Source organism: Marmota marmota, unplaced genomic scaffold (assembly GCF_001458135.2).
Source record: "Marmota marmota marmota unplaced genomic scaffold, marMar, whole genome shotgun sequence".
Classification (NCBI taxonomy): Eukaryota; Metazoa; Chordata; class Mammalia; order Rodentia; family Sciuridae; genus Marmota; species Marmota marmota.
This window is the reverse complement of record NW_026000022.1, coordinates 1413731-1438216: the sequence shown is the minus strand read 5'-3', so window position 1 is coordinate 1438216 and position 24486 is coordinate 1413731. Positions and strand designations below refer to the sequence as shown.

The 24486-nt window shown below is 40.7% G+C and overlaps 2 long non-coding RNA genes across 9 annotated transcripts in view; one reads left to right on the top strand and one right to left on the bottom strand.

The window, feature by feature from the left end:
• LOC125618909 overlaps positions 1–24445 on the bottom strand; it is a 108794-nt gene extending 84349 nt beyond the window's left edge. For 3 of the 5 annotated variants that reach the window (XR_007350283.1, XR_007350284.1, XR_007350285.1), the window contains exon 1: positions 24165–24445. This is a non-coding gene — a long non-coding RNA (uncharacterized LOC125618909). The remainder of the gene's footprint in view (positions 1–24164) is intronic. The other 2 variants (XR_007350282.1, XR_007350281.1) reach the window with 2 other exon arrangements.
• LOC125618910 lies at positions 15289–18809 on the top strand. Of its 4 annotated transcripts, none has more exons than XR_007350289.1 (3): positions 15289–15549; positions 15879–16105; positions 16332–18809. It is a non-coding gene; the product is annotated as an uncharacterized LOC125618910 (long non-coding RNA). The 4 variants fall into 4 exon arrangements; XR_007350287.1 differs by having other exon boundaries at positions 15301–15549; positions 15879–16073; XR_007350286.1 differs by having other exon boundaries at positions 15879–18809.
• Positions 24446–24486: the final 41 nt, after the last annotated feature.

The window sequence follows — 24486 nt, the reverse complement described above, 5'->3', positions numbered from 1 at the left end:
TGCCAAAGTCTGTCTCGACCAAACTGCCCACAAAAGAAAAGAAGGGCAGGCCGTGACTGGCTCACCCGGACTCTGAAGTAATTTGGAGATCTTGTTTGGTTGAGTTCAGTTTCAAACAATAAGTCCCCTCCTCACCACTAACCAAGTGGACAGGGCACAGTTCTCGTTGACTTTTGGAGCTGTTCATTTAAAGATGCACTGCTCAAGGTAGAAGTCTCCTTCAGGGACTCTACTTTTAAGAAATCCAAATCTCATAAAAGTTAGTACATTTCCACATGCAAAGTGGGGCAGGAAATGTGAAAAGCCCATCTGTGCCCACCCCCTCTCCACCCCTCAGACTCTACCACCACCCGGAGCCGTAGCTGGGCTTGAAAAATCTAACACATGCAAAGTACAGAGGCTCTTTGAAAACCTGGCCCAGTGTGCCGTATATGTGAGTTGCAGTCTTACACAGTCTTGCCAAAAACAACAAAGAGGAAAGAAAAGGAAAGGTTTTCTTTTCTCTGAACTTGGAAATGTAACATAAAACTCCTCTTTTCTACAAGGCTGAATGGCTCCAATTTTCCACACTCAGGATGATCTCTTACTGGCCCTTACTTTCCTCATATCCAAGTGACTTTTTACTGGGCATCTCTTTCCTCCCCAGTGGCAGCAGTGACCAAAACAGATGCCCCTCTTCCCTAGGGAGACGGACTGGGTCTTCATAGGCTCCTCAACATCATTTTCAAAGTAAAGTGAAGTAACAAAATGTGCTTTTAAACATCACGAGTGGCCTTATTTCTGCCATGTCTAGCTTCTATCATATCTACCATACCTATTGGGTCCAACTTGTACTGGCATAAGTTTTCTGAGTTCTCATCAAGGTCCTTAACAAAGGGAATTCACATTTACTGAGACGTTCCCAGTACAAAATACCCAGAAGCCCCTATGAGTTGAGTACTATTATATCCCAGAATGTGAAGAGAGGCAGGAGACTCGGGTTTACCAGGATGACACAAATGGCCGTAACTGGAGAGCCACAGTCAGATCCCTGTCCGTCCATCCATAGATACAGCATGTGCACAGGGCCCACTCCCTTCTTTAGAGGTCTTCCTCTTAGCAGGGAAGTCTGTTGCAAAAAGGATGCATGTGCATGCGCCATCTGTGTAGTCACCAAAAAGAATGTGCCCAACTGCCCAGGCTCAGCTGCAAGGTGGAAAGTTCAACCTAGAGTCCCTTAGATGTGACCAAGCCTAGCTTATGAAGTAGGACTTGAACAAGCAAGTGAAGGAAGAAAAGACAACTGTGGAAAAGAAATTCTGGAGCAAATCCAATTGGAAAGTTAGGGGGGAAAGCATATAAAAAAAATTAACTGTCCATCAGTATGGATTCGTTTCAATTTTCCAATAGCTTGAGCTTCCAAAAGAAAACCCCATGGGGAGAACACAACACACTCCATCCATACAAGCAAAGAAAACAGAGAAAGACAAGGATTCCCTGGACAAAGGAGAATAGGTAGATGCTTAAGGGATATTGAGAAGGGAACTGGATGATGGGACAGAGAAGAGACTCCAGCAACATGGCTTGGAAGAACGCTTTTTGTTCCACTGTAGCGGACCCAAAAGAAGTGCGGAAATGGCCGATTCATTTTAAACATTCAAAGGGGGAAAGAGTGAAAGGAAAGAAAATCCAAGGAGCAAAAGGGAAAGCAAAATTAAAACTGAGAGGTCTGAAAGAGTCAAAATTATTTCTGCACAAAGTAAATAAATACTGACTGCTTAGAAAACATGCTGAAATATGGATCAGAAGCAGGAGAATCGCCAGGGCCAAATCATCTGACTCGGGTTAAGAATCCTGGTGAATGCGTTCACCGTCTAAAAAAGCATAACCAAGATAAGAGGAAGGAAAGTTTTTCATTATTCAAAACACATGCAGATTTCGAAAAATTATATTTTTGTTGTAAACCTCCAGATTTTAATTGAAGTCCTTCTCCCCATTGATTTTGCTGTGTTATATACCACAAAAGTTACAAATCATTACAAAGGATGTTTGCAGTCTATTTCATGGCCTTACAAATGGCATTAAGGGCCATGTTCCTATTTTTTTTTTTAAACTGAGGATTGAACCCAGGGATGCTTAACCACTGAGCCACATCCCCAGCCCTTTTTATATTTTATTTCATCTTCTCTATCAGCAAAATATTGCGGGTTGATCATAGGATGAAAAGAAGAAATTGAAGACCTTGTCTGGTATTCTTAGAACAACTGGTAAAAAAGGAAATGTTCTTGTGTTTGAAATGATAATGTTCTTTAGCCCCAAAACATAAAATTACCATTTACTGAAACTCTCCTGTATCATTTTTATAAGCTGTGGTCATATTTTCTAAAAAAAAGTATCTATAGAAGAATCTAGAATTCTGGTCTCAGGGCCTTCAGTGGAGAAGAGCAAGATGGCACATTTGTGGGTTTTTCTTCCCCAGGTAGATTAACCATTTCATATTTACTTAACTAAACTGTTGAAATTAACATAAATAATTAATTAATGAAATATCCCTAAAAGTTCACAAGACCCTAGAAAATATTCTCTGGGCAGACCCCAGAGTAGAAATGTAGTTTAAGGATTTCAGTTCTCCTTATGCAAAAGCATAACCTCTCTAAGAGGTTCTGAATAATAATAATAATAATATCAACCAACCAAACAGTTACTGTGATGGGCAAATGGTATTTTCAAATCAAAAAAATCTATAAGCACAGTATTGAAAAGTACCAGAGTCTTAGTGAAGGGACTTGGAAACATTTGAATAAGATGTGTGGCCAAAGTATGGCAGAGATGTTTTCCCATTTGTTTCTACATCACCTTTCATCTCCTGAGACGCCTTATGATCTCCTGCTTTGGGGTAACAATGAGTCACACTGTGAAAGTAGCAATACTTTTGAATTATAAAGCAGCTTTTTTTAGGGAATTTTTGACACACTTTATTTCTTCTCCCAAAGTCCTTATGATACTGAAGTCACAAGGCACTAACACGTGAATGTTTGCTTATGGATGTGAATGAATGGATATACCATTGACTGAAGGGTTAACATTAAACCTAAGCCAACATTATCAGTTATCAATGGATACCATTCCTCTTCACTGTGATCACTTTATTGATGACATGCTCAGGGAGTTCTCAAATGAATATTCCTAGGTAGAAGGCTCATGCGTTGTTCACCAAACCACGAATGGGCTTCATGTGTGTTTATTACAGTGGGAGGAATTTTGAGGAATGGATTCAAGAGAAACCGGGGAAATGAACTTAGGGTCCTTACCAATCATTTCAGATCTCTTCCAGTGGAGACAAAATAGCATAAAACGTGGGCAAATTTCCCCTTCATCCAAAGATGGAAACACAGTATCATTAGGCAAACTTACTCTAAATTCCCTCTTCCTGGGGTTTCCAGGTACTCAGCCTGAGTCCATCCGTCTTTCCATCAAGGCAAATAATATAAGAGACAGATCAATGACTGAACTGTTTAAGGAAAAATTCAGGCAGGATGTCTTTATGGTTTTGCAATGCTTTGGAGCATTAGAACTAGTCCTTTGGGGAAATAAATATATATAACACGTCTTTGTTCTGTTTTCTTCCTCAATAAAATTGGTCTGATTCAGGGGGAGAGGAAGAAGAGGTGCTGGGGATGAAACCCAGAGCCTCACACATGCAAGGGTTCTATCACTGAGTTAGATCCTGTGACATGCCTGTCACATTTCAATCCTTGGTCAACTAACACACACTCCCTCTCCTCTCTCTCCTTTTCTCTCTCACTTTGTCTCTCTCTCTCATCACTTCAATTGGCCATGAAAAGTTCTGTCAAAAATTAGAAATATGCATTAGTAATAAATAAACTGATAAATAACAATTCCCAAGTTTCTCCTATTTTCAAGGATCATCAGTATACATCAAATATAGGTGATTTAAGTCAGATGTCATATAAAGTTCATAATGCATATATCTTGCTTTCTAAGACCTTTTCAGACCATCCTCCCTGAAAAATAATCTCTCTGGGAGTTTGAACTCAGACAAAAACTCATCACCCCTTATTATATTGATTTTTGATAGATGTGCAATATGAATAGATTCTGGGGAAAGAAAGATGGAAAGAAAGGTGCATTTGGGAGTATTCCTGTGAGCTCAGAATCTGGCTTGTAGCATGCAAGTGAAGTTAGTCCACAAGCTCAGCCACCATAGCAACATGATAGATCATTAGGACTCCAAAAAGAAAATCTGAGAGAATCCTTCAGATTAATACCTCTCAAGAATTTTTGCACATTTGATCATATTAAATTTGGAGGCTGGGTCTTTGTGACACAGTATCTAACCGTAAAGTAAAACACTTGGTGGAGCTACAAAGTGCTAAATGTTGGAAATGCAAAGTAACTCCTAGCCTGAGGCCAGCAGCACCCACTAGAACAGTCTTCTACTTGGCGAAGTTGTGTCTCTCCCAGCTGACCACATCACCGTAGCCGGTGGAGGCATTAGTTCTCCCAGTGGACTAACTGGAGATTCCCTGGCCACTTCTGTAATTCTTCTTGTTCCCCCTCTGAGAAATTCTCTGACCTCTGGGGTTGAAATATCAAGCAGAACCTTTTGGAATTTATCATAAAACTGGCATCTGGCTTAGCAGTAGAGCCTCTGAATTCAAAACAGGACTGTTTCCTGGCTCAGAACTCCAGCTTCAAATTCCTTAGGCTCAGAACCGATGGGAAAACAGATCTCTAGCATTCTTCTGATTTAGAAATCATTCAAACTGACAACAGATAAGAAATTGACAAGGAGATATGAAATCCTGAATTTACATAGCTGTCTCTTTTTCTCTCATACATCATAGAGAACAGAGTGTCCTTAACCTTGATTTCTCACTTCTTTCAGTTTAAAGCACAGCCCATAACATTAATTAAAGTGTGTGTGAGCTGGAGGGGAGACATTCTATTTCATATGCTGTACCACATGGCATTCTAGAAGAGCTGTACAATTTTTAGGTGTGCTTCTTTCCCAACCAGATTTCTACACTATTTAGCAAAACCTCGCCTGTACTCCCCTGAGGAGTAACAACCTAGATATATATGCAGTCTCATTGAACAAATGTGGAGGACAGAGGTGGCTTAAGGATTTAGGGACATGGAGGTAAATGTCCACCACAGAATTCCAAAATGCTCAAGCTGGACAGGGTATCTGAGATTATCAGTGCTCTTCTTTTATATTACAAATGAGGAATACAGAAGGTAGGTAAATTACCTACTCCAAGTTAAAAAAAAAAAAAAAAAACTATTAAAAGGCAACCTGCCCCTACAGTATTTCTCATGAGTTCTCATTTTTCCACTACACCCAGGGTCATGAACCTCTTTGAGATGCTCATGTGAGTCAGGCCTTTCCCAAAAAAAGAATAAATTAGATGCATATTCACACACAAACGTTTGCATATCAACTCAGGGGGTGCTCAGGGACCCTGAACCTCAACTCTAAGTGCTTAACAGGTCTCTGACCCTCAGGTTAAGAAGTTCTGCATCTGAGTAAGCAGCCTTTCTATGCATAGAGTGCTATTTTTAGTCTCATTCAAAACTTATCACTTCTAGAATATATACTAGCTTTAATGATGTAATCTATAAAATTCTAGGGAAAAGCAATTCCAATAACTCAAAGAGATGATTTAATCCCAAATCAATATTTTCATATTTTTAACATGTGTCAAAGAAAAAAAATAGGCAAGAAAAATTTAAACCTACATGTATTTTACTACTGATTTCACATATGGACATGGAATATCTTTTCTCCTAATATGGAGATGGCTCAGCAGTATTTAAATGATTCCTTATTCCAAGTCATATAAATATGCACCAGATGTATCTTTTGTAAATGTTATGTTTTTCAACTTCTCAGCATTTGCAAGTAGTTGAAAGCTATGTCAAGCGTGCTTTAATGGGGCATAAAAGTGTATTGTATTCAAAGAGATGGCACAGCTCTGTAATAGGTGAAAATACAAATGTTGTCAATGGATACATTTTCATTTTATTGATTTACACTGCATAATAGAATGCCCTGTATTCTTCTTTACATGCAAGTTCTCTATCAATTGAAATATAACTAGATATAAAAAATCATGTCTACATTAATGTGTTCTTTAGATGACAGAAAATTCAAAACAAAATTTTATGGCTAGACGGCAACTTAAAGATCAACTAAATCCCACACTGCGATTTAACAGATGAGAAAACTGAAACTAAAAAGGTAGGTGACATAAAGCAACCAAGTCACTAACCTAGTGGTAGTAAAGGATTCATGAATATATATATATTCCTAAATATAAGAAACTTTACTGAGGTCTTTATATTATCTGTCTCTTGATTGTCTAAACAAAAAAAAAGAATCTGCAAAACATAAATAATTTATTGATTTCCTAAGTAACTGGGAAGAAGCGGAACTTGATGTATATTTTGAAAACTGTCAAATCATCTTATAGGAAGTAATACAGGAAGCAAAACACCAATTGCTAGCATTAAAGATTGTCAAAGAATATCATAATGCCCTTTCTCCAATATAAAATGTGAAGAGACTGAAGATTAGCTTCTTTTATTGTGAATAAAAAAGATGTCTTGGTAAATTCCCCTCTGAACATTTTTATTTGCAGTTAAATATATCAAAGATGTTTAGTAAATATTTTCAAATCACATATAATTGATAGTTCACCTTGAAAATAGTGTCTTTTTTTCTTTTCTCAAATAACAGTTAACAAGATTGATAGCTTATGTAAAGCCTTTTTTTTCTTTTTCTCTTTTCTTTTTTGCTATGGAAAAGGTACAACCCTGTCTCCTACCATCTTCTGTGACTTTTTTACATTTCTAAGGAGAGTAGAGCGCTGCCTGGTATGTACACTAACTCTAACCAGGTTCCCTTTTGCTCACCTTAGTTTCTTTTTACCATATATTTTTGTAAACTGCCTCCAATTCTTTGCTGGAATGAGACAGAATATTAATTAATGAATTAATTGGGTGAAAGAGTCATTTTCTGAAAGCCAAATAACCTTTTCACTTTGACCTTTAAAAATAACATTTTGCCCTCTGGGGGCTAGTGGCAGTAATGAAGATTTCATTTAAAATGAAATCCTTATCGAAGTTTTTTTTCAAACTGTATGTCCCTGCTCAAAGATCCATACATGACTATATTTCCTCTTAGGCCCAAAACAAAGGTTTTTTGTTTTTTCTAGCTAGCACACCCTGCTACCTGATTGGTGCCTAGAGTAGCAGGTCGCAGAGTTTTGTGATCCTAAAAGGGTAAAGGCAAGAGCTACTTCTGAGCCAGTCCTCCTAGTTACGCTGAGCATGCCTGAAAACAGTGTCACTGTTTCTCCAACAATAGGAAATCCATAAGGATATCCGGTCAGGGGTCCTGCGGGGTATAGTGAGGCATCCACACAGCCCCTGCTAAGGTGTGCATGAGGTTAACTCGGTGAAAAACTGCCAAAGCAGTCCCCTTTTGCTTCCATTAGCACTGACTGTGTGTTCCTCACAGCCTGGAAGCCAGGACAAGCTCCCGAGTTAATGTCATGGTTAGGGATATTGCTTTCCATCAATAGTCTATCTCCTTCCTTGGGCTGCTCATATACAGAAAAACAGACACATCCCTAAATATATCAAGTGCAAGAGAATTTGTGGACTGACACACAGGTACTTTGAGACCCTTGTCATAACTTGTCATGACTCCATGTAAATGCCGCACCCAAACCAAAAGCGTGACAATCATTGCAGGTTAATATGGTGAGCCTTACTCTGTTCTCATTCTCACAGAGGGCTGATAAATGTGGGGGGAAAAGCATAGTGGAGTGAAGGTGTATAAAGAGGTCTTAGGGGCCTTTGCTTTCATTGCTGTGCTATGAAATGGGGTGTGGGGAGAAGACAGGAGATACACTCAGCAAATGTCCCAGAACCATTTGCAAGCGTGCACAGACATGATCCTGAAGGGTCATGTCTGGAGAACTCCAAGAAGGACAGAAAACAACAGCATTTCCTAGAATTTGGGAAGCAGTAAAGTATCGATATTCAAAGCACATTGTTTTCAACAGACGAGACTCAAGTTCAAAATCCGGTGCCACCATCATATGACCTTGACGGGTGACTGAATCCCACATATCTCCGCTGGTGAATCTGTCAAATCTGATGTAAACTACAATTTAGCAGAACTATCAGCATCATAAAAAAGTTGCATGTTTCAATATCTGATATATGATACATCCTTAGTAAAATATCATCATCGTCATCGTCACCATCATTGTCGTGGTCATCATGGTTGTCACCGTTATTGTGGAAACTCCCCCTTAACTCACTATGCTTGGGAATGAGAAAAAGATTGGTGTGGAAGACCTTACCTTTTCTCATCGCATCTAACTCAGAGATTAAGCACATGCTAGCTACTAAATTTTAATGGATGAATTCAAAATGGAAAAGAGAGGGGAGAGGAGGAAAAAGTCCAGGGCCCAGGCTGTAACGTAACTGCCTCTGTCACAGTGACTTTGGCATCCAGCTGCCAGCATTCATGGGCATGACCCCCTTACTCCCTTGACAAAGTCCAGGTCAAAGGGTGCAAGAACATTTCCAGAACCTGGATTGAAAACTTTGTAGGCAGATTCTCCTTCTGGCTCCCTTCTCTGGTTTTTGTCCAGACAATGCACTCACTTCAGATTCAATTTTCTGAGGGAAGGAAGAAAAAAATCCCACCAAACTTAAAGTGAGGAGGGAAGGAGTCCAGACTAAGAATCCTACTCACCTCCACTGGGTTAAATTCTCAATCTACCAAGTATTCTCCTTAAGTACACACCCATGCTAAATTCGACAGCCGACAGCAATGATTGACAAGGAGGTTTTCTTTTGAAACATCACCCACCCCACCACCACCCCAGTCCTTGTCTTCTCTGAGTTACCCCCTTGCCTTGGGAAACCAATCCAATGCTTTCTCAAGCCTCTGTTATACAAAACTATAACATCTTTAAAGCAGGTTGCTTGGCACAGGAAATTTAAAAATAGAAAACAAATCTATATCTAATATTTAATGCACTGATCCCTTAGGAAAAATGTACACAAAACTTTTTTTCTTTTCCTCTGCACATAAACCAATTCAGCTGTTATCCAATGCCATTGAACTGCAAGGGAAAATCAGCTCTTGGGCACAGCTGGTCCTGCATTGATTTCTAAGACCCAGAGTGCAGAGCAAATGTTCAGCCTGGGTCCTGTGTTAAGTTTTCTATGAGACTGAAGAACTTGAACTTGTATTGGAGCTGCCCCCACCTCACTCAGGTGTTGGCACTGGCTCTGGTGGGCAGGTCATGTTTAACAACAGAGGAGGGTACTCTATGTGGCCTGGGGAAGGAAAACAGAGCCCTGGTCACCGCCATGCTCTTGGGGATTTTCACACTGTTGTAACTTATCCTTTGTTGATTTTATTACAAAGGTGCCTCATCACATTGGGCCTATAAACTTCACAAATGAGACCTTTGCTTCCTAATAATATAATCGTTGCTGGTGTCTCCAATTCACCAAAGTCAGTACTGCGAAACAGCATTATTTTCAAAATGCCTTTCTACTTATAATAAAGGGCATTTTTAAAATTGCATTGCAACTGTTTTTTGGTATCCTAATTTCTTTCTTTCTTTCTTTCTTTCTTTCTTTCTTTCTTTCTTTCTTTCTTTCTTTCTTTCTTTCTTTTTTCTCTCTTTCTTTCTTTCAGGACCCTGAGTCTTGGGTTAAGGGCAGTGAACAGTGGCCAGTCCTGATTGGCTCACATCTGCTTCTTTATAGGAACCTTACTTGCCAAGTAGCTGGACAGCAATGCCCATTTGGTATTCATGGGAAGTACTTGCCGAACAATAATGACAATAATTGCCTCTGATTCTTGTGTTTACAACACTGCCAAAGTATCATTAGGGCCTTATTTATAGATAATAATGCTTATTAATCACAAGTATTTGAATTTTGGAATGTATTAGATTAATATTCTTTTGTACCTCAGTTCTGTACTAATGCTGTGAAAGACATTTACTGAATGCAACTCATTGGGAATGCTTATTTTGAGCTGCAAAATAATGTGTGTAATTTGCAGGTGAAAGATAAAGAAATTACATGGCTACCTCTCAACAGCTTCTACCAAGCTCAATGGCCAACATGGAAAAACTAGGCCCTACCTCTAAAATGAAAGAGGAAAGACGGCAAAATAAACATCCCTATAGGTATGATTTTTTTTTTAGAAGATCTTGTAAATACTTAGGGCTGATAGAAATTCCAGATAATAAGTTTATTACTCTGTTTTGGATCTGGGGCTCTGGGGCGATGAATAATTAGTGATTCTATAACAATTTAATACTGTATAAGTTTTTGAAAGCTCAATGAAAAAAAAAGCAAAGGATAACTAATAGTTACAATCTTAGGTACTTGTTAAACACTAGTTTATTTAGTTTATTTCATTTATTCACCAGTCCCTTTCTATATGGCTAATTTCTGTACAAACAAACTTTAAATCTATTAAGTATGTCTCTGTGTTTACATGCACCTAGAAATAGAAATCATTAAAAATTTCAAAAAATTATCACACTCTTTCAAGGTTAACACAATTTCTGTTAGTATAATAAAATGACTTTATGAATAAATATAAAGTATTAGTAGCTCATATTTTCATTAGCCTCTTTCTCCTGAAATTACAGCAAAATGAAATCGGCCTTATTTTCTTCTTCTCTAGCACATGCTTTATTTATTCTTGGAGTGTTCATGCTTTATGTGCTAGAACAATATTTCAGCTTATTTAATTAGATGAATGCAAAATGGAAGGCACACGATTTTCCAGAAATTTTTGAGATAGAAAGCAAAGTTTATTAATAGAAAGTCTAGGTGCTCTTTATTAAAAAATAATATTTGCAACTAGATATCTCTATTAAAACTGCCTTAATTAACGTTCACTAGTATTTTTTAAAATCAAACTCAAATCATGTTCAGTCTTATCTTACTCTACTAAAGACTACTTTAAAATAAGGCACAGGCCTAATTACCACCCACAATTCTTATCCCCATCCTCTCTTATTCTCTCAACTTTTTCCCCTACAGAAAGCAAAGGGACTTCACCTTTTAATCCACCAAATGACATGGGGAAAAAAAGAAAAAAAAAAAGTCATTCCAAAAAATCCCTTGAAGGTTTGTTCAGCAAATGTTTCCAAGTCGGATCATACAAGGAGACTAAGACCCTAATTCATTAAATGCAAAATGCTAACATTTTAATTCATTGCTAAATGTAAATAACTTTAGTGATCCCAGCTGGGCTATTTAATATTAATTTAAAGTATTTTATAATATGTGCATGTATCTCTTCCCAAGGGGCAAAGTAGGAAGGTGAACAATTATCTAATAACTTCAATCAATGTACTTATAGCAAAAACCTGGCAAGTCAGACCCCTCAACTCCCTATATTTAAATCTGGGGTAAATGTCTTAGCTCATATCATGACCTCAACTGGGGGTCCATTCAGTGATGTGTATCCCTCCTCTCTGTGACAATGGTGGAATGAGGAACCAACATGTTATAGAATTAGTACATATCTTACAAATTAAATTACAAATCTGTATTGTTCAAATTTCACAATTTTTTTTTCTCAATAGCCAGGGAGATGGTAGGGGAGAAATGACTGAATTATACAAATAATTAACTCAATTTTCCAAGTTATTTTGTCTTCAGTAGACATCGCCTGGTTCTCTCTTTAAAAGAAGTGAGTATTAAGTGAGGAAAGAAAATCAATGTTTTGAGAGAACACAGATATATCTCAGTGTCCTAGATGCATGTCATTGATAATGTAGATCCACTGAGGCTAAAGGCCTCACATTCCCCCCACCACCACCCCAAAATGTCTCTTTGAGACTTACTAGTCTCACCCACCTGACTTGGGATGACATGTGGGTGCAGAGAAAGAAAGAAAGAAAGAGAAAAAGGAAGGGAGGGACAAAGGAAGGGAAGGAGGAAGAGAGAAAGAGAAAGCAGGACAGACACAGAGTAAGGTTAGTCTATAAAGTTGGAGTTTAAATTTAAGGGTATTGAAAAGATAATTCTCTATGAAAAATGGTTTGACAGAATAACTTATACTCCACCAACATCCCAGCAGTTTTCTAAGCGCCTAGTTGGATATGAAACTTGAGATCTGTCAACATTTTATAGTTACCCTGATTTAATAAGCATTTTTCCTTCTTTTCTGTAACTGCCAAATTTTTTAATGAAATTGAATCTTGGATGCCTACATTCTGGGGAGTTTAATTTGCTATATTATAGCTCTGTCTGCTTTTAAGCCACAGAATGCCAAAGTATTTATTCTTACAAATCTTTCTACATATGTAATTTGAGCCTGCTAAAATAGTCCTTTACCCACTTCATTAATTAAATTGACAGAAAAGATTATTTTACAATTTTGTAGTGAATGACTCTTCAACCAAATTTTTGAATGAATGTTGTGCGATTGTAAATCATTACATAGCCTATGTCTCCTCAGATCATGCCACACCATCAGACAGAAACTTCCCTAAATAAAAGACTAGCATATTTGCAGTTCATCTTAAAGCCCCAACCAGAGAAAAATGTTTTAACCTCTTTCCAAGTAATAATCTTTTTCAAAAAAAAATTTACTCTTGATATTTCTATCATTTTAATTTCAAACTTTTTAAGAGATTAAGAAAAAAAATCTCCAAAACCAGTTGAGCTTCTTTTCACAAGCTCATCACTAGTATTTAGATACCCTGAGAGGTCATCAGTCTTTCAAATACTCTGAAATAAATAACAATAAATTACATGGGAAACAAATGTCATCATAAACATCACAAATATTTTTAGTAAAGAAATAGACTTTTATGGAAACATGAACAATCAATATATTTTATAATATTAGCAAAAAAAAACTCCTTATGAGAAAAAGCTTTTTTAATCATAATCTTAGGAAAACTTCAAAAACTATCATTTTGATTCCTTTATCACCTAGAATAAATAGCTTTTAAAAGACAGAATTCAGGTATAATATTTCTTTACATGTGCTCAGCACAAATGAGCTTTTGAACTCTTGTCAATAAATACCAGTATATTCATTTTAACTGCAATCTTCATTTTAACAAAAAAAAAAAAAACCCACAGATACAAAATACCATTTAAAAGAAGCAAATAAGTAGCATGTCATCTCATATTAATACAAATCATTTCAAGTATAAATATAAGCTCCAAATTTGCTTTTACATTGTGAATTATCACTAGACTACTGAATGTCTTTAAATGAATTATAAAAGTCCATAAAAAAACTAACTAAAAATGTTTCCTCTATAATAGAATAGAAAATAAAACTACTGTTTGTTTTCATTGTATCCACAATCTAATTTTTGTTCTAAGACAAGAGTATTTAATATGTGAAACAAGACAAAAAAAATATCCACCAGACGTTAGATAGAATGTTTATATTTTAAACTACTTACTATTCTTTTTAATTTTACATAAAACACTTTAAGTTTGCAGGACTTTTAAATGGAGTGTGGTTAAAATAGTACTGTGATTCTCTTCTATACTAATTCTGGTGGTGTCATTTATAAGGAGCACAATTGGAATTTCAAAGGAAATTTAAAATTTTTTTTCAGGATGAATAAGATTGGCTTCTTATTTGAAGACTATCTGTTATAGAATGTATTGTTAATTTTTGAAGTTTTGTATATTACACATGGGCATGTTCTATGCAAATGTATTCAGTTGGGGTATGTATATATTTTGTTATGTTATGTACATAAACATCTACCCTTGTGCATATGTATATTTACATCATGTATAAATATGTGTAGTATATTACCAAACTGTACTGTACTTAAGGAGGAGGAGCTCCGAAGGAAAGCCAGGCAATATTTTAGTTAACTGTAAACTGTGTACTGTTTTCTATGAAAGTAATTAGGTTGTATTCGGGTTTGGTTTGTCACAGTCCCAAAGGTGAGTGTCAACATATACAATTATCTGCTGTTTTCCGAAAAGCTAGTTTTAAAATATTATGTTAACATAGGCTTTAAGTAAATAAAAGTAAAACTCTCCACTCCACATTTGCCTTCTCTGTGAAGGCCCATGGGCACATAGCCTAATAAATAATTCAAAGAAAAGCTAAACTTTGATTCTAAAAACAAAAGCTCATCTACTGAAACACTAACATTTTAGTATTAACATGCTTTGTTAAAATTTAACTGTCACTAAATTATCTTACAAAAAGGAATGATTGAAATTGTGTCAAGATTCTACTGGTGAAAGCCTCTTGGGGTAATTCAAAAGTGTGTGTCACTGTTACTTAGAGCCATACTCCCGGACAGGAGGTCTGAGAAAGAAATATTACTAAAGTAAAACCACCTAACATTAATAAATCCAAGTAAAAAACATACACCAAAGGTATTTCTAAATTAGTGAAAAATCTTCAGATGCAAACATTATAGCAAATAGAAAAAACAGGCGCATGTAAAGTTTTTTTTTTAGAATCCTCCAAATCTCAGATTATCAAAAATACAGTTTGGCAACTAGGTTCATTGCCTCAGTGAAGGAGAGAAATGTTTAGCCTTTTTCTGAATTTCTCTGTCCAGTTTCCCCTTGAGAGTTTAAAAAACTGGGTGGGGCACTGCAGGGATTCAGTCCCTGGCTTACGTTTTATGAAAGAAGAATTTATTTTGGCCCAAGTTTCTTCTACTAGTCTGCTTTTCTCTTTTCTCATGGAGAGATAATTGACAGCCCCTGTTTTGTATGAAATTATGGAAATCACAGACTGGAGGAAAGAGGAATCATTATTTTAGAATTGAAAAGGTGTGGGTTTCTTTACCACCCCACCCCACCCCACCATCCCCACCACGAAATTTCCCATCACTAGAAAGAAGCCAATAAGTTGGAAAGGCGCACAACGGGACCACAATTGGTCAGCTAAAGACCAGTTTCTGGCTCCTCCCTATCCCTCCAAAAATAAAAAACAATCTCAGTTCTTTAAGGCCACGGCAGAGAGAAAGCAGATGCACACGTCCCTAAAAACGTGGCTTCCTGGTGTGTGAAGCCCAATATAAAGAGCAAGCTGGGTGATGGAAATGCTCTTGGTGGCATTTCCAGCTAACATTGTCCCTCTCCCTTTACCCTGGATCACGTGAGGCAGGGTATCCAGAACATCCTGAGACCACAAGGGACCACAAGGGGGATTTCATTGGGAATCGGATTGGAAGACTTAGGCGAAAGAGGGAGAGGCACGTGTGAAGAATCAGGAGAAATTAATAATAATAATAATAATAATAATAATAATAATAATAATAATAATAATAAGCTCTAAGGTTGCAGATTTAAATCCAAGGCTGAAAACGACGCGTTTGCACCAAAGCATTCCTGTAGCGCCTCCTGCCCTGCCCTGCCCTGCGCGCGCACCGCACTCACACGCGCACACGCCCTCGCACACGCACACACGCACACTGCTCCAAGCTGCTCCTCTCGCCGGAGCATGAGGGAACCGGTCTCTCGGAGGAGCTTTCGCTGGAGGTGAGGCGACCCTGCCCGCCCGGCGCGGCTCCTGCGGAGTGACAGCGAGGCCTTTGGGGCTCCGGGATGCGCGGGCCAGGATCCAGGCGCGCGACCGCCGGCACTGGCAGGGGCTGCCCTGCGCGGACCAAAGAAGGGGTGGGGACCGAGCGGCGGACAGAGGATGGAAGGGGATGGGGACTGGGGACTGACGCCTCCCTCAGTGGCTCTCACCCCTCCTTCCCCTTCGGCCCTGTCAGTCCATTGCCGCCGGGAACTGGCGTTGGAAACGGCACCGAGTGCCTGCAGGTGCCGCGAACCCGGCGGGTGACTGTGCTTATTCTCTCCAGGGGCTTGGACGTGGGCAGCTGCGGGACCCCATGCGGCCAGTGCAAGCCCGCCGGCCCTCCCAGCATTGGCCTGCAGAGGGCGCTGCCGCATTTGCTCCCCGCTGGGCCCAGCCGCCAGCCTGGGGGTGCCGAGTGGAGGTCTGGCAGAGGACCGGATCCAGACTGGAGCTGGTTCCCTCCGCACCTTTCTTAAGGGTCAGGAGGAGCTCTGATGCTGGTGCTCACCGGTAGGGTCGGGACGATGTTGTCACATTTGTCACCCTCGAGGGGCCGCGTGGCGTTGCAGTCCGCTTTCCTGCCTCTGCAGCTGGAAGAGGCCTCGGGTGACAGGGGGAGACTGCCTCCTGGCTGAGTGGCTTTGCTTGACTCCATCGTTACTATCGGATTGGGAGTTGGGAGGGGAACTTTTTTTTTTTCTTCTTTTCTTTTTTCTTTCTTTTCCTCTCCTTGCAGAGCCGCGCAAGGCGTCGGAAAGTTTTCTACCACTTGGGGGACATATAGGAGGAAGAAGTGCGAGTCTTGCTTTCTGAATGGAATGGCCCGAAAGTACCAGAAGTCTTGCCTGCAAGTGGAGCCCTCGACTTCCCCAATGATCACCCCAAACTCTTACTCCTTCCCCAGGGGACCGACTCGAGACAGCCAGTCCTCGATGGGCCCTGGGCAGGTGTCTGGAGTATAGGAATGGGAGGACCCGGGAATTAGCTGCCAGCGCTCGCACTGGTGCCGGGCCCCTGCCCAATCCGTGGATCCCGCCCGCCTTCGAGCAGGGTAGGGATTTTCGTCCACACTCAGGGAATGTTGCCCACCTTGAAACCTCAATCAAAGCGGAAAGTGGTGACCACCTTCCCAGATGAACGGAGTTTAACACCTCTTGAGGCACCAATGGGGACTTGATCCAGCCCAGAGGTTCTGCAAGTACCCCACAGCGAGGTACAGAGCCGAAAGTGCCTTCTCAGTAGACCTGATTTTGGGAAGCCCCACACCGGGGGTGGCCACGTCCCTTCTCAAGAAGTTCAACTGAGCATTGGGTAGTGACGTTCCCCAGTCTGACCCAGACGCAGCAGTCCAACCAAGGCCAGGCTGCGTGGGCAAAAAAATGTTTGAAGACCCACATCTTATAAGTGTGAGATTTTGATCAGGCAACACAGATTATTTAAAGCGTTCGGTTTCTCCGCGATCCAATTTTATTAGGATTTACTCTCATTTGTGCTCGGCTTCTCTGGGGAAATAATGCTTTGATTAATGTAATCCTGGCCCGGGATCCGCCACATGCCCCTCGACCCTCTCCCAGGAGACAGGGCCTGTTTGACAAACAATAACAGAGCAGCAACTCTTTCAATCTGCCCACACCTTTGGGGGTGGCTGGGGAGAGGGTGACACACGTTCACACGCTGCTAGCTAAATGCAATGGCGAGAAGAGGGAGCGGGCTCTCTATGGGGCGAACTTTCCATATTAAGAGTCCTGGACTTAGAAGCGTGAGGGCTCACGCTTCAGGAGAGGGGCCTGGGGCCTGGTGCGCCCATGGATGCGTGGGTGCGTGGGTGCATGTACGCGCCTGTCCTCCGCTTGACCGAGTGTCTACGTCTTTGTCCCTCGCCACAGGCCTCCACGGAAGAGAGATGCGCGCTGCTTATGGGCAACCTCCGGACCCAGGGTGCGTCCACAGCGCCCACCCGCGGCCCCAAAGTACCTTGAGAGTAGGCCTTAGGGGTTAACCATACGCACCAACCTGAGACGCCCTGCAGTTGCCAAAACCCCGGGAAGGAGCCTAGAACACGGGCCCAAATTCAGCGGTTTTCCTCATCCATCCATCCATCCATCCATCCATCCCTGCACTCATCCATCCTTTCATGCTTACATGCATACAAGACAAATCCGTGAGCAGAGGACAGAGAGTTGTACCTCGCCCTCGGTACGGGCTGAGAACGGCGCCCCCCTTGCAGCTCTCCCTCCTCCCGCTCAACCCCGGCCCCCACCCCGAGGGAAGAACAGCTCAATTACGAAAAGGAGCGAAGGAGAGAAATCCCAAGCTCTAAGGCGCCCGCCGACACTCCTCTGGTCCGGGTCCCTGTCGCACAATCCCCACCCCCACTGTCCCCAGCTCGAGGAGGGCGGGGACGCGGCGAAGTGAGGGGTCCTGCCCTGCTCTGCCAGAACAAAGCCCGCCGCGGGAGCCCGCGGCCGCGCACCAAGCCGGCGACAAAGGCGAGCAGGCGGCGCCGAGCTCCAAGCCTTCGCTCCTGAGGCCGGGCGGGAAAGAGGCCCAGAAGATGGGTGCGATTTGCACCCAGTTTTTCTTAGGCTGCAGATTTCGCTCCTGTGTACCCAATGACCTGTTAGGGTGACTCAGCGTTTATCTGATCTTTCCCGCCGCCGTCCCTCTCTCGTCCCTTTCTGTCCCCAGTCTCCCCCATCTCATCCTGCTCTTTCCTCCACCTCGCTCCTTTTACCTTACCCTCTTCTCACTTTGCCCTTTTAAATCTCTTTTTCATTTTCTTTTATACAGGAAAGTAATGCTAATTCGACTTCTGCAGGCCGCTCCACATGTTCAAATCATATTCTGAAAACCCTTACTGGACAGTGCTCAGGGAGAAAAGGGGGGGGGGTATGGGATCTTTTGGGTTTTATCAACCAAATTGTGCTCTAAATGAAATAAAATGCTGTTCTTTTGACTGCAATCTAAGGAAGCTGAGCTTAGCCCCGAGGCTCCAATATTGCCGCTGATCGGAAGAAGTTCCTTCTGGTGACCACAAATCACAAATGGCGAGAGTCAGGGCCAAAGGAGGACCCCACCATTGTGGAAAGGCATCCGCAAACGCTGAAGTTTCCAAGGCAAACCCTTTTGGGAAAAGTTCTAATCTTATATTCTATCCCTGGAAGGGAATCTCTAGCCAATTCCCTCCAATAAAATCATGGTGTTTTCAAATTTAGGATACTTGAACAGTCTTATTATTCCATGTGAAGTTTTACTTGGTTGTTTTTGGGACGTGAATTACCAATACAGGGATAACAGCCCAAGCCACTTGGAGAATATATACCTTGACTTCTGAAAGCTTTTTGCACCAGATTTAATACTAAATTGACATTTGAAGTCTGTCCAGTGCCACCTTAAGTCTGAGGGTTGCCCCCCTCGAACTTTATTATCCAAGTTTCCTACAGAAAAATTAGGGACAGGGATGAGCATTTAAAGTAATACTGAACACATAACTTTTAAGTAGGGGCTAACCAATTTGAGCTGCAAGAAGCTATCCTGAGTAAGGTCACAAATCTCTACCAGATATTTTAGTACTGAAATGATATTGCTGCAAAACATGGAGTACTTGAAGCATCAAATATCAATAAATGCACTTGCTGTTTAAAGTGAACAACAACAGCCACACTTTCTTGAAAACATCTCTGAGGGTGGCCAGTTTCGGTTGGGTACCCTAGAAGGGGTAGGACCCAGGAAAGGAGCAGAGGTGTGGAGTGGCAGCTTCCGCACTCTGTAGCAAAGATCCCCACAGAAGCGCTGTTAGGCAGAAATACCAAAAAGAGCAACATTCAGCCTGATATGCTGCAATCTGCACCCAGCTCCTCAGACAATAGCTAAGTTCAAATGTCAAAAAAAAAAAAAAAAAAAAAAATCTAAGAAAGAGAGAGAGAGAGATGCATGCACCAGAGTGCAAGAATTGTTTTCCAGTATGCCACAATGACTTTCTTACCTACCTCAAGACTGCCTGGTTCCAACCCAGAGAGGAAACACTGGCACTGTAAAGTGTTTAGGGAATGTTTGGTATAGGGAGTGTCCCCAAAGGAAAGAGCAGTTTAATTCTGTTAGGACCACCACAAGCTCAAAAACTCCATTCACTCTTCTGATAAAGCTAATATTTCTGGGTTCTGTTTTTTAACACACACACACACACACACAGTAAGTTGACCTTGTGAATATTTTTCTAGCTAGGACATAAACACATTTTTTATGAATTCATCATCATCACCATCATCACCATCATTATCAACATCATCTCTGGTCAATCAGCTAGGCTCTACATTGCCTTGCTCTATGAATTTAAATTTGAAGAAGACCATTATGTTTGTTAGGTAGAGAGCAGGGAAGATGGTGAGGGGTAGGCAAGGTTAGTCCATCAGCTCCTGCTTCCCCAGCGATTGGTAGTTTTCATTACCATACTTGTCAGGTGCACACATGCAGCTAGTGTGGGCAAACTGTTGGGAATGGCTTGTTTCAAAAGCATATACTCAATTACCAACTTACTGTGCCTTCTTAATTTATTTTTCCACAATCTGAAATGCACTGTAGTTTAAAGCCATCGTTCAAGTATCAGAAAGAAAGCATCTTACTTTAGGGTGGGGACTCATAATATCTTTGAATTTCTAACTACTTCTAATCCATCTTTTTAAAAAACTGAGTGCTTGCTTCTTTCCTACTGAACACATAAATCAGTTATCAAAATGATATAAAGAGAGAGGCATGGGGAACAAGGAGTACACCTCAAAAAACTTAGCAAGACCAAACAACTACTCATCTACTGCCAACGTAACAAATTCTCTCTTCTACCCAAAAGCTACCATTATAGAACCTTCCCTTTTGTATAAAACACACAATGTGGATTGTGAGCATGCTTAACATTTTAATTTGTAAATGCTAATGAAAATGTGCTTCCAAACTGCAGCGGTATCAGAGCACCTTATCATTCTCAAATGGAAGCAGATGAGTAAATACCCACTTTGTGTTTGGTACATTTGACCCAGGTAATGTTCTTCGTGCTCTCATTTGGCAAAAGCAATTTCACCATCCCCAACAATTAAAAGTCTGTAGCTTTGCCCAGCACTTTGGATCCTAATTCATACCCAGCTTGAATGTTTCCACCCCCAAATCATTACAGAATGCTAAAGCGGTTCCTATAATGTGTGAGTTCTTCTTAAATGAACTTGTTGCTTTTACTTTTACTCAGAATTCTTATTTTCTGTTTCTTTTACTGCAAGTTGCTTAAGACTATAGATATCATGAGAGGTAAGCACTTTTCTTTTCTTTCCCTGGTTCTTTTTAAGTGCATTTGGGAAAAAAAGGAAATTAAGCAGTAGCCTAGACAATCACATATCTCATGAAAAGTGACAAACACATAAATATGCTCTAAATGTGTATAATGATTGCTTCACCAGTGTTTTACAAAATGTCTGAATGAAAAGTTACCTTTTTCGCTAATATTTTTTAAAATGCACTGAACAGCCCTGGGCATGCAAAATAAGCTAGAGCTTTGAGACATCTGTCCAGTTCATGAGGGTCTCCCCCCAGAAGTCTTTTGTCTGAAATGTCCAGAGAGTGAGGAAAAAGCAATGTTTGAGCTCAAATTACAGTTTCCTCAATTCTCCACTTTGTTTTATTAGTGCAAACCTGACACACATTTCCTGATTCCAAAAGTGAGAGTTCAAGGGTGAAAAATCACAGAATTAAAATATATTTGAGGGTGTCTCCTTTGTTTATATTATTCCCATAATCTTTCAACACTCCTAGATGAAATGCCTCTTCAATCCCAACACTAACTTACTAAAATTATTTTTTAAAAAAAAATCTTCTGGTGGCTGGAACCTGGATGACTTGGAACTGAGTTAGAAATAATGAAGTGGCTTGCCCCTCTTGCAGAGGGACATACAGCAATCACTTAGTGTGCCCCCCTTTTAACAGGCTGTGTGACACACTCACAGGTGCATTGGGGCTACCGAGCAGGGGAAGCCAGCTTCGGGCTTCACACTTCCAGGAACTCATGGCTTCCCTTTCTTAGTCATGCTCCCTAAATCTCCTTGGGAAAATTGCTAGTGACAAACTGACTAATTCCTCTGAACCAGTCAGGATCTGCCCTTCACTATTTTAGGAAGTTTCCCACATATCTCTTTCATCCTTTACCACAGTTAACTTCGGTCTTCATTGGCAGTATCTAAAAAATCTTTTGAGGCGGAAACTTTGTGCTCTATTAAAACTTTTCTTCAACTGGGTTAAGTAATATTGTCCTTAAAAGTTTCAAGCCCACGGTTATCTCGATCTAACCCGTGGTTAGTTTGTATTTTCTTTTCTCTTAACAGCCTTTCAAGGGCAAATCCAAAATCTTTTTAAAGCCACAGGCTGTATGGAGAATGAAAGTAGCTACTCAGTATCAAATGGAGTCAAAGGGATTCTAGGGGCTTTGACCACATCTTCAGAATCCTAGGTTTTATTTAGAACTCAACGTTTGTATGAGGTTACAGAATGTCCATTATTTAACAGATAATACCTTAGAATGCATTTTGTTTGCTTGACCTTTTTCCAAAAATTACAACAGGAAAAAAAATAGCTTCTTAAGAAGCCTATTAGTAATCAAAATTACACTTATAAAAAAAAAGCGTTCTTGCTTTCATAGCACATTTCTATAGACAGACCTATGGATACTTTTCCTGAGAGAAAGGGAGAAATCATTTCTGCACTGTGTATCTTGCTGGGCCATTTCACAGACACGAGCGGGTGGGGGATGGGAAAATCATTGTCCTAGTATTTTAAAACCCTGCGTTATGCAACGAATTCACCCCTCGTTGTGAATATGCATAGAAAGGTAGGGGTGTTTGTTCCTTTGGCAAGTTTGGAAGAGCAGATTTGCTTTTGAACCGGCTACATTTTACTCAGCACCCGCTACAACGACTCAGTGCGCCCCCTGCTGACTAGTCAACAGTGCTACTCCTGAGCAAAGTTTATTTTGTTCAGTAAACCGTGTCATATAAAATTAACAACAACCAATAAAATTAGCTTATATGTTTCAACTGTAAAAGTCCAAAACAAAATAAGGCTAGTTTTAGTGGCACTAGAAATCTCTAGTTTGGCTTCTTCTCTTTGGCTGAACCAAGGTCCTTTTATCTAAAGCCCAGTGCACAAACATATAGCTTAATGTGACTAGTGTTCTTCCTTTTATTTCTTTCTCTATGGCAACCAATATGCTCTGCTCAGAAATGTTCCCCATCAAGGAAACAAATGATCTTCAGGGAGCAGCTCTATATGGCATCTGGTCCAATGGAGCACACAGAGTTAACCCCAGTCAAATGCGACGCTGCCAGGCGCATAAACAAGGAGTAGAAAACTGGCATTTCTTAGCCCCCTCCCCAACTGAAACCTCTTCCTCCCTCGTTACAAACCATTTCATTGATTTGGCATCAACTGTTTCCAAATAAATTACCAATTCTAAATTGTAAGGTGTTCTGTGTACAAAAGTGCAATAAAATTCCAGCCATTGGATTTTCCCCTCATCACCCCAGTCGCAGCTTCCTTTAAAAGAACAAAACCAAGCATCTTTTTAAATCCTCTCCGGCCTATTTTGCTAAGGTAAGACCGGCCTGGACTTGGCCTAGCTATTTCCTTCGGCCATATTTATCTAATTATTGTTACGGGTAAGTAACCACACCCTCAATTTTTACAAAATCCAGAGATAGGGACAAGGAGGGGCAAGTTCGGCAGTCAGAAATAAAGAAATTAAACACACACACACACACACACACACACACACACACAGTAAAATCTAGTTTTCTATGTTGACACTCTAATGTCCTTTGGGAATAAAGCGCAGGGATGTCCTGGTTAGTTGTGATTGATCACCCTCTTTCTGATGGGCTTTCACTACCAAGCCAGGAGGCTGAAACTCACCGCCTGCTCCCCAGACACAGCATTAACCAGGGGTGCATTGACTTCCTGCCTCTTCTCCCCAATCTGCTTCCTCTTTCTCTAGCTCTCTGCCCTCCCTTTGCCAAGCCCCCCTCCTCACTCCATCCCCTGCTCTCAGCATGAGTCCCCCACCCCGCCAAACCCAGGCAGGCACACACAGTCCTGAACATCACTACCAGCTACAGAAGGGGGTTTCTTCCCCTCTAGTCCTGATTCTCTGAAGAAGAAGAAGAAAAAAAAAAGTCTAAACAAGAAATATTCATATTCTGCATGCTTAATAATCACTTCTTTTCCAAGGCTTTTCCCCCCTCATGTTCACAATTAAAATTAATAGCACTCTCTTCCTCACCCACCCAAAAAAGTAAAGTGCCTTGCTGTGTGTGGCTCTTTGGAACGAGTCCATAGTTCTACGCAATATTTTAGCAGGGTTGGATTTTTTTACTCCCCCCTCAACGTACTTTCCCTTCCCTCCTCAGACAGTTGCTCTGTGAACCCTCTCCTCCCAAGCAATGAAAATAAGCTCCCAAACCTACAAGAATATAAATAAATAGACCAGAAAGGAAGGAGAGAAAAAGGAAAGCAAGGAAAGAAAATGAAAAACACTTACCGAGCAAACTTCCAAGGTTAGATTTTTTTAAAAATAAAAGAAGTTTTTTTTTTGTTTGTTTTTGTTTTCAAATAAGGTGCCTTGGGGGGTGGAGGGAAAGGCATATTCTCAACTCTCCAGAACCGATGCATCCTTAGCCTTCCCTTTACACTGACTCCTCTAAGCCCAGCTCTCACTAGTCTATTATTTTCACCAAAATATATGAAAATGTATGCAAATGAAAATCAGCACTAACTGTTCTCCCCTTGTTATATACTTTGGATTTTTTTTTCCAGACAAAACAATCACACTACGCAAAGGGAGGGGGTGGATGGGGTGGGGT